General features: G+C 50.7%; 1 protein-coding gene across 2 annotated transcripts in view; it reads left to right on the top strand.

Moving 5' to 3' along the window:
• The first annotated feature begins 7904 nt into the window (after window positions 1-7904).
• IRF9 (interferon regulatory factor 9) overlaps window positions 7905-12778 on the top strand; it is a 66693-nt gene continuing 61819 nt past the window's right edge. The window contains exons 1-2 of one of the 2 annotated variants that reach the window (XM_075319033.1): window positions 7905-8003; window positions 8742-8935. The gene's annotated coding sequence lies outside the window, so the exon portion shown is untranslated. The remainder of the gene's footprint in view (window positions 8004-8741; window positions 8936-12778) is intronic. The other variant, XM_075319030.1, reaches the window with a different exon arrangement.

Raw genomic sequence — 12778 nt, 5'->3', positions numbered from 1 at the left:
CTATGAGTGAAAGGGGCCCGCAAATGTAAAAGAGTGTTGCTGTTTGTTTGAAAAAGTTTAAAAAGTTTGAAATGATAAGTGAAATTACCGAAGAAGTCACCTGATTTGTTTGTTGATTGGCCTTGTGATTGAACCGGCAGGAGCCGGCACCGTTGTCCCCGTGGGGACCGTTTAAAGTTTAATTGGCATGGGAACTATCCATGGACAAGCCCGTGAACTTGCAGGGCACCACAAACGTTAAGTGGCTTGTAAATATGTTGGGTACCGTTACCGTTTCCGCAATGCCGCCTCCGGAGAGGCAGGTTGGAGGGAGGGCCCTGAGCAGAGCAGGCCAGGGCCCAGCCACCAAAGGAACCGGTGGCCACCCTCTGGAGGGGAAGGACAGATCCCGCTCGGGTAACTTGTGCTGGACTGTGGGTCAAGGGGTGCTGCCTGGGTTTTAGGGGCAGCATCAGGGCCAGGTTGCTTGGGTGGGAGAGAGCGGAAACCGTGACCGTACACCGTTGTAACGTTAAAAGTAAATGTGCCTCCCGTCTTGGGAAGAGTTGTGATTAAAAATGTATATAATTTACCGTTTATAATGTTATACCGTTTACCTTTTCAGAAAAACAAAAGGAAAATAAAACCGGTGTTGGACGGGCAGCCCGAGGACGGTCTGCGTTTTGCTAAGGGGGAATGTGTCGCCCTGGGCAAGCCAGGGGACACAGATAACAACACACACGCACCCCACATTCCCTGTAGGTACACCAGCTAACCCAAAAATCCTTGTTGCCTTCCTCCAGGAGTCTGATGATGCACACCAGGGGGTGGGCCAGGCGGTTGGCTCCGCCCACCAAGGAGCTCACAGCTCTGGAGGCAGGAAGAAACCAGGCAGATTAGCCCAGGCAGGGCTTGAGTGCAGATGAGCTCAGGAGATAGCTCAGGGAGGAGCAGGAGTGAGGAGCTAAGTAGAGGAGTTAAGAAAGTGAAAGTGAAGGTAGTAAAGGAGGAAACAGCAGGAAAAGTGACAGAAGGCCTAGAGTTGGTCTGTGGCTGTGTGCCCAGACGGAGTCAGCAAGGTCAGCAGACAGTGGTGAAGATCTGCAGTGGGACTGTCTGGAGGTTGCTGGAAGGGCCACGGAGGCTGTGTGTATCCGGGGGTCTGGAGCAGTATACAAAGGGCAGTCAGCACCAGAGCAGGGGCTTTCGGATCCCAGCAAGGCTTGGAGTCGCTGTAAATTGCTAAATCCGTTAGTGAAGGGGACGTAGATCCCCCAACAAGCAAGTCCTGATTGACAGCAAAGGTCCAACCACAACGGGGAAACACCGCCACCGCCAAGGCACCAGTTTCCCAGGGCCGGCGCCTGCGGGCAAAGTGTGGAGCTCCTCCGGCACAGATTGCAGTCGGGGAGCGGGTAACCGGTGGGAATCCACCGCTACCAAACAGACATTTCAAAGGTGCAGGGAAGAGACCGTCACCGCTAACTGCAGGGAACCGCAGCACCGTGAACCGTCCGAGGGACCCGTCCAACCAGCCGTTTGTTTACCGAGAACTGTGTCGTGTTTACTGGCTGAGTGAGTACCTCAGTGCCGCAAGGCACAGCGCTGCCCCTGCGCCCCTGCACCCCACTGGGCCCCGGGATCACCAACCCCTACCCACGGAGGGGGCAACACAACACCTGGCTGCTCCGCATCACCATCCCCGGGACCCCCATACTGAGCAGCGGTGGTGCAATCACCACAACCGTGGGTGGCGTCACGAACTATAACAATCCCCACACCCAACCACAAACAAAACCCCCCTTTCACTCACGGGCGAGGAGTGTCGCTCGAGAAACCCCGGGATCCGGCCCACAGCTCGAGCCACCAGGAGCAGCTGCCGGACCCGAGCAGAAGGGGTGAGCGCGGTGTGCTGACACCCTCCTCCCCGCCCGCGACACACCCAATCACAGCAGCCGGTGGGCGTGTCTATACTGAGCAGTAAAATAAATAAATAATTTAAAAAACCAGCGTGCGGTCCCCCCAATTTTAATACCAGCCAGATAAAGCCATACGGCTGAAGGCTGGTATTCTCAGGATGGGGAGCTCCACGTTATGGGGAGCCCCCAGCCTAACAATATCAGTCAGCAGCCGCCCAGAATTGCCGCATACATTAGATGCGACAGTTCTGGGACTGTACCCGGCTCTTCCCGATTTACCCTAGTGCGTTGGCAAATCGGGGTAATAAGGAGTTAATGGCAGCCCATAGCTGCCACTAAATCCTAGATTAATCATGTCAGGCGTCTCCCCGAGATACCTTCCATGATTAATCTGTAGAGTACAGTTAAAAAACACCCACCCGAAAAATACTTTATTAGAAATAAAAAACAATAACAAAGTCCCTCATCACCAATTTATTAACCCCGACAAACCCTCCATGTCCGGCGTACTCCACGGACCTCCAGCGTCGCGTCCAGCTCTGCTACATGCAGGTGACAGGAGCTGCAGAATACACCGCCACTCCTGTCAGCTTCACACAGCAACTGAGGTGAGTAGCGCGATCAGCTGCTGTCAGTCAGGTAACTCACGGCCACCGCTGGATCCAGCGGTGGCCGCGAATAACCTCAGTGACAGCTCAGCTGATCGCGCTACTCACCTCAGTTGCTGCGTGGAGCTGACCCTGACCGGTGCGGCGGTGAGTAGCGCAATCAGCTGAGCTGTCACTGAGGTTAATCGCGGCCACCGCTGGATCCAGTGAAAGCAGGTAACCTCAGTGACAGCTCAGCTGATCGCGCGGCTGTCTTCATTAGCTGCGTGGAAGTGACAGGAGCGGCTGTGTCTGCTGCAGCTCCGGTCACCTCCATGCAGCAGCGCTGGATGCGACGCTGGACCATCCTGGATTACGCCGGACATGGAGGGCTTTTTGGGGCTGATTAAAGTGGTTAACCAGGGTATATGTTTGTGTTTTTTATTTCTAATAAATTATTTTTTCGGGTGTGTGTGTTTATTTACTGTAATTTACAGATTAATCATGGAAGGTATCTCATAGACGCCTGACATGATTAATCTAGGACTTATTGGCAGCTATGGGCTGCCAATAACTCCTTATTACCCCGATTTGCTAACGCACTAGGGCAAATCGGGAAGAGCTGGGTACAGTCCCAGAACTGTCGCATATAATGTATGCGGCAATTCTAGGCGGCTGCTGACTGATATTGTTAGGCTGGGGGGCTTCCCATAACATGGGGCTCCCCATCCTGAGAATACCAGCCTGCAGCCGTATGGCTTTATCTGGCTGGTTTTAAAATTGGGGGGGACCGCACGCCGTTTTTTTTAATTATTTAATTATTTATTTCACTGCACAGTATAGACACGCCCACCGGCTGCTGTGATTGGGTGCAGTGTGACACCTGTCACTCACTGTGGGGGCGTGTCTCACTGTAACCAATCATAGGCACCGGTGGGCGAGGAAAGCAGGGAATACGAGATTGTTTAATGGGCGGCCGGCTTTTTCAAAAGAGGAAAAGCCGCCGGAGTTTAGTGAACAGCTGTGCAGCGCCGCGCCGGAGATCGGGGAACGGTAAGTAAGAGAGAGGGGGGAGAATGACCGACAGACAGCTAGAGGGACAGATAAGACAGAGAGACCGACCGACAGACATAGAGACCGACCGACGGGAGATAGAATGAAAAAAAAATGACCGACATCGCTAGTAAAAAGCACAAAACGTGCGTTTTGGACATCGGAGTGCTACACAATGTTTTTACGTGAAATCTTTCATGTCATAATCTCAAAAAGTAACATACACCAGCTCTATCTCACTATTGGGTATGTGCCCTTAACATTTCCGCCATGAAAATTCATTTTGGTGTCATTTTGGAAGGTTTTCTGGTGTCTGTAAAAATGGCGTAAAACTCGGACAAAATTGTTCACAGCTGTGACTTTTGAGTGATAAATGCTTCTAGGGGTCTTCCCCATGCTGTTGCCATGTCATTTGAGCACTCTTCTGAGACTTTTGTGACATTTTTAGGGTTTCTACATGCTGCCGGGGGGTCATTTCATAAAAATACTCGGGTCTCCCATAGGATAACATTGGGCTCGGTGCTCGGGCCGAGTACACGAGTATCTTGGGATGCTCGGCCCGAGCCTCGAGCACCCGAGCTTTTTAGTACTCGCTCATCACTAAACAGGATGTATGATTCTGACTACCTAGCGCTCCAAGGCCTGGGGTAGAGACAACTGGACACTGCGCAGGGACAAGGAAGTGGACGTGGTACTGGAGGTGTTTGCAAATGCGCGAGCCAGGGGGAATGACTGCACAGATGCGAGATTTGGCCGAGCAGCGTGCATGATGACTGCGGCATCATCACATCAATCATGAAAGGAGGATGGCGAAGAAGGCCACAAGGAGGGACAGGAGACGAAAATGAGCACACCCATCTGAGCTCCACTGGTCATTAGCATAACTAACGATCAGGTTTTATAAAGTTATATTCGGGGTCTGCAAGGGGAGTCAGCGCACAAGGTGCACCTTCATAGAATGCAGCCCAGGAGCTGCAGAAGGTGACACTTTAGGTTCATAGTGAAACAACTGGTGACAGGTTCCCTTTAAGACACTTAATTTTTGACTCTCAAGAACCTAAAGTATCAAATAGTAATGAAATCTGTGTGAACTTTCGACTTTGCAGAAAGTAATAAAAATTACTTAAAACATTCTCTCATTATTCTGGCATTTGGCAAATATAAATAATTTTGGTTCCTAATTGACCTAAAACGGAAAAGCTTTATTCTGTCATCATATCAGATAGTGAGAAAAACATGCAAAAATATCTTTATAGAGAGTGTATGTAAACTTCTGGCTTCATCTGTATTGGGATCTCAGTATCCATGATATCATCTGTGTTTTTTTGCCAGTTCCTGGCATCTTTATGGGATCTGCCGATAAAAAATAATGTGTGCTATCAACCTTTGACACTTTCCATCCATTTTTTGTGGCATGGTGACCTAACTATTCATTCGGTCTTGCATATTAAAAATTGCTCGACTCAAGTAACGAGCTCCCGAACATTTTACTGCTCGCCCATCGCTAAGGATGACGTAAAAGCTTGATAAAAAGGAATATAAAAAGTTTAAAGGGAACCTGTCACCACTTTTTTGGCCTATAAGCTGCGGCCACCACCACCGGGCTCTTATATACAGCATGTTAGAATACTGTATACATACCTCCCAACCGTCCCGGATACAGCGGGACTATCACGCTTTGCATTGTTTGTCCCGTTGCCACGAGCGGGACGGCCGTCTCCCGGGCTCCGCCCACCCACTCTCTCCCCGCCTCCCTGCTTTTCCCTCCTACCATCCTAACACGTGAACAGAGAGGAGCGCGCTGCCCGAAACTAGTCTCTGTCTCTGTGCTGCTGCTAAGGTATGTAGAATCTCCCCAGCGCTGATTCCCCTCCCCTCCCCTCCCGGCCGGAGCCTCTCTGTGCGGTCGGCCGGCCGCCTGTCTGTGCGGTCGGCCGGCCGCCTCTCTGTGCGGGTGGCCGGCCGCCTGTCTGTGCGGGCGGCCGGCCGCCTGTCTCTGCGGGCGGACGGCCGCCTCTCTGTGCGGGCGGCCCGCCGTCTCACTGTGCTGGTCGGCCGGCCGCCTGTCTCTGCGGGCGGACGGCCGCCTCTCTGTGCGGGCGGCCCGCCGTCTCACTGTGCTGGTCGGCCGGCCGCCTGTCTCTGCGGGCGGCCCGCCTTCTCACTGTGCGGACGGCCGGCCGCCTCTCTGTGCGTGCGGCCGGCCGCCTCTCTGTGCGTGCGGCCGGCCGCCTGTCTGTGCGGGCGCCGCCTGTCTGTGCGGGCGCCCCCCGCCGCCTGTCTGTGCGGGCGCCCCCTGCCGCCTGTCTGTGCGGGCGCCCCCCTGCCGCCTGTCTGTGCGGGCGCCCCCCTGCCGCCTGTCTGTGCGGGGGGGGCGGCCGGCCGCCTGTCTGTGAAGGCGACCGGCCGCCTCTCTGTTCGGGCCGCCTCTTTGTGCGGTCGGCCCGCGCCTCTCTGTGCGGCGGCCCGCCACCTGTCTGTGCGGGCGCCCCCAGCCGCCTGTCTTTGCGGGCGGCCGGCCGCCTGTCTGTGAAGGCGACCGGCCGCCTCTCTGTTCGGGCCGCCTCTTTGTGCGGTCGGCCCGCGCCTCTCTGTGCGGCGGCCCGCCACCTGTCTGTGCGGGCGCCCCCCGCCGCCTGTCTGTGCGGGCGGCCCGCCGCCTCATTGTGCGGGCGGCCGGCCGCCTCTCTGTGCGGGCGGCCAGCCGCCTGTCTCTGCGGTGGACGGCCGCCTGTCTCTGCGGTGGACGGCCGCCTGTCTCTGCGGTGGACGGCCGCCTCTCTGTGCGGGCGACCGGCCGCCTCACTGTGCGGGCGACCGGCCGCCTCACTGTGGCTGCCTGCGTCTCCGTGCTGGAGGCCCCGCCGGCTGCCTGCATCTCCGTGGTGGAAGCCCGCCGGCTGCCTGCGTCTCCGTGCTGGAAGCCCACCGGCTGCCTGCGTCTCCATGCTTGGGGCCCGCCGGCTGCCTGCCTCTCCGTGCTGAAGGCCCGCCGGCTGCCTGCGTGTCCCTGCTGGAGGCCCGCCGGCCGCCTGCGTGTTTGTGCTGGAGGCCCGCCGGCTGCCTGCGTGTCCGTGCTGGAGGCCCACCGGCTGCCTGCGTGTCCATGCTGGAGGCCCGCCGGCTGCCTGCGTGTCCATGCTGGAGGCCCGCCGGCTGCCTGCGTGTCCGTGCTGGAGGCCCGCCGGCTGCCTGCGTGTCCGTGCTGGAGGCCCGCCGGCTGCCTGCGTGTCCGTGCTGGAGGCCCGCCGGCTGCCTGCGTGTCCGTGCTGGAGGCCCGCCGGCTGCCTGCGTGTCCGTGCTGGAGGCCCGCCGGCTGCCTGCGTGTCCATGCTGGAGGCCCGCCGGCTGCCTGCGTGTCCATGCTGAATGGGTGTGGATGGGGAGTGGATATGGGCGTGACTGTGAAATGGGTGTGGTTAGGGGGCGTGGCCTAAACATTTCTTTGTCCCTCTTTTCCTTCTTTAAAAGTTGGGAGGTATGCTGTATATAAGAGCCCAGGCCAGGGTTATAACCTAAAAACACTTTATAATACCTACCTAACGGTCGCGCGGTGGGCCTTATGGGCGTCTCCGTTGTACGGTGCCGCCTCTTTTGTCCATGTTTGTGCTCCTTCTCTAGCCGCTGTGCATGACGCGTCCGACGTCATCCACACTCGCCGGCATTCAGGTCCTGAGCAGGGCAGATCAAAGAATTGTAGTGCACCTGCGCAGGATCGGCGAGTGTGTATGACGTAGACGCGTCATGCACACAGGCTTCAGAAAGAGGACGAAGATGGCCGAAAGAGGAGGCGTCGGCACTGGACAACAGAGACGCCCATATGGCCAACCATGTGATCGTTAGGTAAATATTATGAAGTGCTTTTTATGTGGTCACAGCGGCCTGGGCTCTTATATACAGCATGTTAGAATACTGTATATAAGAGTCCGGTGGTGGTGGCCGCAGCTTTAGTCACCAAATCTGGTGACCGGTTCCCTTTAAGAAAAACACACACAAGACAGAAAATAACAAATTCTTTATTTCATTATGTTAAAACCGTAACGAATTTACCTATTTATATACGGCATGATGTTCTGAGTGGCATGCAAAATATTATTATTTATTATTATTATTATTATTATATTGACCACAATAATGGAGTTACTCCTTATACTATATTACAGATCGTATATGCACAAGGTGCCCAAAGACAAATGTTCAGAAAAATAGGCTGGGCTGAAAATGATGTGGTAATAAGCCATGTCATGCAAACAAACAAACAAACGTGGTGGAAAGCAATGTCTCACCACACTGCCCTGATGCTGGCCAGGCTGCTGCTGCCTGTGCTGAGCGCTCGGCAGGTCACGTGATTTCTGGGAAAAGGAGGAAGCAGCCCTGAGAGCAGAGACTACAGGAAGAGAAACTGGGGGTGGCAGTGATCACAGAGAAACGAAACTGAGAACACCACAAATTCCAGAGGTGTAAGGTAGGTGGCTGTATACCATAGTTTCAGGTCTGCGATTTGGGGCTGCTATGATCTGACACTGGAGAACAGTCCTGCAATGTTTTCTATATTTCTAATGTAAATAGACTGTGGGGTCAGGGGGTCACTCTAATATGTGAGCTTCTCTAGTCAGATGGATCTTCCCTGCAGAGGACCTAATTGTATCCATTAGTGTTCAGCATTCCATAAACAGTACAGCCTGTTGCCTCTTGTGCTGAGCCTATGGAAACTTTACATCTGTAAATAGTTTCTGCTAAACATGTATCATGGTGCAATAGTTTTGTTTTCATATAGAGATTTACAATATACTGTTACATTTTGCATATATGAAGACTTTGTGGGTCTCCAGGAGGTCTATGTGAGTCAGCTGCCTGACCATTACTGGAGATATTGTTGCTTGTAGTTTATATTCTGTCCATGCTTTGTGGCTTCCTGGAGAGTTTGTGGTGGGCTTGTGCTTATATACTATAGCCAATCTGATCTGGCAGAGCTGAACATTAAAGCATGGGGGTGGGACGCAGAAGGCTAGGGGGTGCAAGGGTGGCTTTTTCTAGAGTATCCTTCCAGTTTTAACTATTGAGTGTTGTTAGTTACAGTCAACAAGAGCGATGATGGGGTGATAGCTATGGTCTACAAGCAAGTAATGACTTGTATGCAAATTAAAATAGTCTTCTGGACAGGAGAAGTAGCTTACACTGTTCTGGTTTATTTTCTTCAAAGCCAATGTTTTGCTGGGCATGAGGCATCGCTGTGTTTGACACCTACCAACAGCCTCCTATACAGGTCGCTCATCATTATACAGGTCGCTCATCGTTACTGCGTCATTGGTAAGGTCTGACTGTGACATCTCACCAGCAACCTCCCAGCGACTTACCAGGGATCCTTATCAGGTCGCATCGTTTTTGGGATCGCTGGTAAGTCGTTAAATGTGACGGGGGCTTAAGAGTTAAAGGAGGTAGGTAATAGGAGGTGGGTATCAAACTACCTCTGACCCCTGTAGGATATACCACATGATGCACTCACCAAAGAACTCTCTTGGGTCAGAAAAAAACAGCAATAAAGGGTCCCCACCAGAGAAAATAAATAACAGGCAGGGTCGGACTTGGGTGTCTGGGGCCCACAGGGGGAATTGACTCTGGGGGCCCACCCTACAGCGATATGCAAATACCTAATTAACTGTTATCTCTGACCCCATTTTAGTGGAGCATTTACTGTAAAACACAGGCGGCTCCGGCACATCTACTGTACGCACCATAACTGTGATGTACAATTACTGTAGTTTACAGTAAATAGATTCTTTGGTGACAAGTTATTACGGATGCACTGGTTAGGCAGGTGATAACTTATTGATCGGTGGAATCCGACCAATGGAAACTGCACTGATCGGAAGAATGTGGAACTTTTATCCCTGACAGAGCACTTGTATCCCCATTATAAAATGTGACAGGTCGGATGTGTGACCGCAACTCCATTCATCCTCTGTGGGGTGGGATGTGTGACCGCAGCTCCATTCATCCTCTGTGGGGTGGGGTGTGTGACCGCAGCTCCATTCATCCTCTGTGGAGCAGTCACATAAAAACAAGCGCAGCGCTCGCAGCCACTGAGGGAATGAATGGATCAGTGGTCGAGTAGGACATGAGCTCCAATGGGGATAAAAGTTGCACATTTTGCCCATCAGTGTGGGTCCCAGCAATCAGACCTCCACTGATGAATAAGTTATCACTTATGCTTAGACCACGTTCACACTTTCAGTATTTGGTAATTATATTACATCAGTATTTGTAGCCAAAATCAGGAGTGGGTGAAAAATACAGAAGCGGTGCCCGCGTTTCTATGATACTTTTCATCTGATTTTACCACTCCTGGTTTTGCCTACAAATACTGCTGTAAAATACTGCCCAAATGCAGATCGTGTGCACGTAGCTTTAGAAAAGTTGGTTACTTGTTTTCAGCAGAGAACCTCTGTAAGTGCATATTTGTTACAGTGTAATAATCACAGGACAGGGAGGGGTTAAACATTCAAGTATTTGATCTCTAATAGAAATAATCTCCCCCTTATAGATGGAGAGAAAAAGTAGCCTCCATACGCAACACAGTCCACTATACCAAGACCAATAATACCACATACAATGGAGAAATACCACCACACCGTGACCAGACAACATATTACCACCACATAGTAACTGAATACAACCACTTACAAGGGAGAAATACCGCTACACCGTGACCAGACCACATATTACCACCTTATAGTGATCAAATACAACCACATCATAATTAGACCACATGGTAACCAAATATTACCACATATAAGGGAGAAATACCGCTTCACTATGACCAGACAACATAATGACCAAATAATACCATATACAAGAGACTAATACCACTAAACCGTGACCAGACAACATATTACTACCACACAGTAACAAACAATACTACAATAATAATTATGAACAAAAACCACAATACTAATAACACTAATATTATCACCAGTGACATTATACACAGGAGTTTTGTATATAGTGTTAGCGTATAGATAATACAGTGATCACCAGTGACATTATACACAGGAGCTCGGTGTATAGTGTCTGTACATGTAATACACTGACTTACCACTGACATCTCTAGCTGGTTATTCATCGCTTTTCCTCTTCATCCAACACTAACCGCTATCACGTCTTCCTGCCATGACGCGACACTACAAAAATAACACACAGTCACCTATAGCTGATCACTCCCAGAGAACATTCCACACTTTTCCCCCCAATTTCTACACTACATCAGACTTTTGTTTTCCCCATTGAAGACAGTTCCTCAAAATTAACCTATTTAATTACTGTAGGGGCACACTATTACTGATTATGTCCTCACATGCCACCATAAACCAATAATGTATCTTCCTCGTTCTTGCCCCATATAGCAATTATATCCCCCATCCTGGCCCCCTTTATTTCAAAATGTCTCCCCTCCTGCCCCCCCCCTTTTTATTTAATAATGTGTGCTTCCAGCACAAAATATCCCCCCACACGCTGCTCCTCTCCAAAATAGCCCCACAAAGTGCCCCTTTCCATAATGTTCCCCCAAAACGTGCCCTTTCTATATCTCCCCCATACTCTCTCCGTAAAGTCCCCCACACTCCTCATTATACTATGCTGCCTTTCACAATTCCCTTACTAATTGCCTCATAATGTCCCCCATAATGTCCAAATTTGCTTCATAATATCCTCCATTGATCCATAATGTTTTAATAAATTTTCTCCATAATGTCCCCCATTTCCCCATAATGGCCTTATTTATTCTATAATGTCCCCCACTACCCCATAATGTACCAATTTGTTTAATTTCCTCATACTATTTCAATTTGCTGCACAATGTCCCTCATTGCCCCACAATGTAACATTTTACTCTATAATGTTCCCCACTAACCTATAATGTCCGAATATACTTCATAATGTCCCCATTTCCCCATAATGTCCCAATTTGTTCTATAATATGCGCTATTAAGTCCTTCACTGAACTATAATGTCCCTCACTGCCTCATCATGTCTCTATTTGTTCCATATTGTGCCCCATTATCACATAAAGTCCCCCACCACCCCATAATGTCACTTGTAAAGTAATAACTCCCCCACCACGGCCCCCTGATCTCAAATTATTCTATGTCATCTTCGGCTCCTAATGGAGCCCTTACCTCTTCTCTGCAGCCCTGCGTGTCCTCTTCATCTCTGCATCCGCAGCACCGGCAGCAGTGTGATGACGGCCACTGTATGTCGGTGCAGGGCTTAGAGGAGCGCTCCTCTGCCTCTGTTCTGCCGCTACATTTGAAGAGAGGCGCTGTCTCCAGTACCTGTGCATCACACATGTATAGGCCTGGAACGCGCAGTACCTTTGGCAAGTTACATGACTGTGATGTCAACAAAGGTCATTCTGCAACCCCAGAAACTGCAGCCATAGTACTTAACTTGTACTATCGATGCAGTTTATGATTGAAAGACTGGAAGGGCCTCCTGGGGAGCGTGGGGGCCCTGAATCAGCTGCCCGCAAATAACACTGGTCCTGAGAAAGAGTTGACCCCGTGGCCCTGTACAGCCGCCCCGCAATATATAAGGCACAGGGGCCTACCGGGGGATTCCCCAGTGCCCCGGTGATCCAGTCCGACCCTAATAAAAGGTAACCATTACAGGAGATAATTAAAAAAAATGTGTATCGGACTCCATAGAGCAAAACTGTTTCACTGCATATGGGAATGCCCACATGTGAGGGAGGTATGGGAGAAAGTGGTGGCATACATGTTGAGAATTTGGAAAGTAGTTATTCCTTTCACCCCTCAGGCCTGTTTGTTTCAGTGAATAGAAGCCCCTACGGAAACTGACGGAGCAAGTGCTTACATTCTCGATATAATAGACGTAGTATTGCTTGCCGTTAAAAAATGTCTACTTAGGAATTGGCTGATAAGACGGACTCCGAGAAATACAAAAATGGTCAATACCCTAAAAGAGATAATGATGTATGTCAAACTGAACTTGGAGAAACATAAGCAGAAGTCCACTAAACGATTTTTCAAAAGGTGGAGAACATTTATTGAGCAAAGCTTCACACAGACCGAAATCACCCAGTTAATTAAAGCATTTGAACACACGGCTTGGTATTGTTTGGAAGACATTGCAGGGACACTGAAGGCAGGGAGCATCCAAAGGACCAACTAAAATGAACAAAAATAATAGTTTGTTAAATTAAAGGATATTATTAAGATAATT

This window comes from Anomaloglossus baeobatrachus, chromosome 1 (genome assembly GCF_048569485.1).
Source record: "Anomaloglossus baeobatrachus isolate aAnoBae1 chromosome 1, aAnoBae1.hap1, whole genome shotgun sequence".
NCBI classification, from domain to species: Eukaryota; Metazoa; Chordata; class Amphibia; order Anura; family Aromobatidae; genus Anomaloglossus; species Anomaloglossus baeobatrachus.
The sequence above is the reverse complement of the archived record's forward strand: the minus strand, read 5'-3'. Positions and strand labels throughout refer to the sequence as shown.